This window comes from Cebus imitator, unplaced genomic scaffold (assembly GCF_001604975.1).
Source record: "Cebus imitator isolate Cc_AM_T3 unplaced genomic scaffold, Cebus_imitator-1.0 Scaffold257, whole genome shotgun sequence".
Lineage (NCBI taxonomy): Eukaryota > Metazoa > Chordata > Mammalia > Primates > Cebidae > Cebus > Cebus imitator.
The window spans coordinates 439,775-443,360 of record NW_016107572.1 but is presented as its reverse complement, the minus strand read 5'-3'; the positions used below and the strand labels follow the sequence as shown (position 1 = coordinate 443,360).

General features: G+C 38.0%; 1 pseudogene; it reads right to left on the bottom strand.

The window, feature by feature from the left end:
• Positions 1-2,050: 2,050 nt before the first annotated feature.
• Positions 2,051-3,236, bottom strand: LOC108283232 (annotated as a pseudogene).
• Positions 3,237-3,586: the final 350 nt, after the last annotated feature.

Genomic DNA, 3,586 nt, shown 5'->3' with positions numbered 1-3,586 from the left:
GAGATGAGTGCTTAGCAGTTGATAACGGAAAAAATAATAATGGAGAAATTTTTTATTTAGAAAATTAATTTATGATTTATAAGAAGCTTTGTAAAGGCAATCTTTAAATCTTGAATGATTGTTGCTCTACTGCTCTGGAAAAAATGGTATATATTTTGGTATTATGTGTTGGTAAGTCAGAAACTTCTAGAGTAAAACAGGCTTCCTTATTTGCTGTCTGTTTATATAGTTTTTTGCACATGTTAAATATAAATATTTCTATTAGGAAAATAATAGCACATATAGAAAAATTCTTATAGCCAATCAACCTAAATGCCCATCAATGATAGTCTGGATAAAGAAAATGTGATATGTATATACTGTGGAATACAAGATCATATTCTTTGCAGGAACATGGATGGATCTGAAGGACATTATCCTTAGCAATCTAACACAGGAACAGAAAGCCAGATACCACATGTTCTCACTTACAAGTGGGACTGAAATTATAACACATGGACACATCGAGGGGAACAACACACACTGGGGCTTACTGGAAGTTGGAGGTGGGGAGGAGGGAGAGGATCAGGAAAACTTACTAATGAGTACTAGGCCTAATACCTGGATGATACAATAATCTGTGTAACAAACCCCTATGACACTCGTTTACCTGTGTAACAAACCTGCACATGTACCCCTGAACTTAAAAGTTAAATTAAAAAAGAACATGTGTTCTAAACAAAAGAGAAAAATTCCAATAACCTTTATTTTTACTCTTTTACCTATATTAGTACATCAAGAGGTTCCAGATCAAATATAGAACTAGAGCTGAAAAAGTATGTATAATTTGTCATATCTAGAAAGTTTCTTTAGCTCTATTACAGGAAGGACTAAGCTTTTCTTGGGAAAATTTTTATTTTAAGAGAGATTAATGCCACTTGACCCACAGACAGATGTAAAGATAATCTTGAGGTTATCATAATGCAAATCACTCAGAATATCTAGACCATTTTCTTCTATTCATCCTCTGCAATTCAAGCAAAGAGCAAAGACTACCACTTTGGGAGAGGCATTTCCCCTCAGGACAGGCCTGGAGCCTTTGCAAAAAGTGACTGAGATCCTTGTAGCCATCCTCAGAGTCAGATAGGTGCATACTATCAATGTCGTCGAAGGCCACTATATGAGACGTCTTCTGAGATTTCATGAGTGTTCCAGAGACACTGGAGCAGGAGCTAGAAGTGTCACTGGGGATAAAAGTTCTGAAGATGAGAGCCGAGCCAGTAAAAACAGTTTATTTTGTTTTATTTCTCTAGGTAGACGCCGTCTAGGAGGACAACAATTAGAAACCTAAATTAGTTTCGAAATTTATATTTATTTGGAGCTAATTTATAGCACATATTTGAAAACTAGTTATATTATTTTAAAGCTATCTTCTGACACTGGCCAAATAAAAATACTTTGATCAACTACGCTTTCCAAAAGACTTGGTTCCAGAGACTTGCACTGATCCACAAATATTTGCTGCTGTGTCTCAATATATAATAAGTATTTTGAGCTTATGGAGGAGAAAAAGTAATATATTTTTCTCACCCATATGCAAGAAAGATTAACAAGAAAAAGGCATAACAAATTTATTTAATGTAAGTTTTACATGATATGGGGCTTTCAGAAATGAAGATCCAAAGGCTCAGGATAAAATGTTTATTTTTATGGCTTAGGTTTAATGAAGAATTTTATTTTCATTTTACAAATGTTTTTAAAATATATTTTCTCATTAAGCTTTGTTTTGCTGGGTCTCAAATTCTCTGACAAATATTTGGTCAAGTTGTTTTCATTAAAAATCACTGATTAAAAAAATAAACTAATAAAACCACCACATGCAAAAACAGAAAACAAAAAAATAAACAAAAAAGGCCCACAAAACATTCTCCTTTTCTTTTAAAGATTTTATGATGCATTATTATCATTAACCAGTCTTTAACTATTAAATTTAAATGGCCAGTTGAAACAGTGTTGAGATCATTCTTCCATAATTGATTAAGACTGGGATGGCAGGAATTAGGGATACTATTCATTTAGCTTCCTGAGCTTTCTTGAGGGACTTGGTGACCTTACCAGCTCCCAGCCGCCTTCTTGTCCACTGCTTTGATGACACCCATAGCATTACCAATAGCAAAAGGACCCAGAGGAGGATAGTCAGAGGAGCACTCAAAATAAATGGCTTGTCAGGAACCACATCAACAAATGGAGCATCGCCAGAGTTCAAGAATTTAGGACCATTTTCCAGCTTCTTACTAGAATGGCAATCAATCTTTTCCTTTTGCTCAGTAAACTTGCAAGCAATGTGAGCTGTGTGCCAATCCAGTACACGGGCACTGCCAGCGGGGATTTGGCGTGGATGGTTCAGGACAATCAACTGAGCAGTGAAGCCAGGTGCTTCCATTGGTGGGTCCGTTTTGCTGTCACCAACCACATTACCACAACAGACATCTTTGACAGACACATTCTTGACATTGAAGCCCACACTGTCCCCAGGAAGAGCTTCACTCAGAGCTTCATGGTGCATTTCAACAGGCTTTATTTCAGTTGTTACATTGACTAGCACAAAGGTGACACCATGCTGGGTTTGAGAACACCAGTCTCCACTCAGCCCAAAGAAACATTACCAATACCACCGATGTTGTGGAAATCCTGGAAAGGCAGATGCAACTTATCAGTTGTGGTTCCACTGGCATTGCCATCTTTTCAGGTGACTTTTCACCCAGAGAACCCAGGAATGTGAACACTTGGCTCCGGCATTTTGTCTTCATTCCAACCAGAAATTGGCACAAACGCTACTGCAGCAGATTTGTAGCCCATTACTGTAAGTGCTGACTTCCTTAGCAATTTCGTTATATTTCTTCTGGCTGTAGAGTGGCTCAGTGGAATCCATTTCGCTAACACCAACAATTAGCTCTTTCACACTCATTGTGGAAGCCAGAAGGGCATGCTCATGGGTCTGCCCATTCTTAGAGATGCCAGCTTCAAATTCATTTACTGTGACATGTATGAGAGCAGCAACACTCAGGACAGCACAGCCAGCCTGAGAAGTGCCTGTAATCATGTTTTTGATAAAGTCTTTGTGTCCTGGGGCATCGATGATAGCGGTATCTGATGGTCCCAGATTTCCAGGGGGGGATATCAACGGTGACATCATACTCAGGCTCAGCTTTCAGTTCATCCAAGACTCAGGAGTCCTCGAAGGAGCGCTTTCCCATCTTAGCAGCCTCCTTCTTGAAGTTTTCAGTGGTTCTTTTGTCCATGCCACTACATTTATAGATCAGATGGCTGGTAGTGGCGTACTGGCCTGAACCTCGTGTCCAATTACAACAATGTTGATATGAATTTTATTCCTCTTCCATTGTGGCTTTTAGGGATGGTTTTCACAATACCTGTGTTCTGGTGGCAAACCTGTTGCCAAAAAAAAAAAAAAAAAAAAATTAAAAAGCCATTTTTGTGTTGTTTTAAATTCAGTTCTGTATTAGAGGTCTCAAGAGTGTTTATTTTGAAACTAATAATTATGCTTTTCTACCTCAACTGGACAAGTGACCGTGAGCAGATAAGTCAT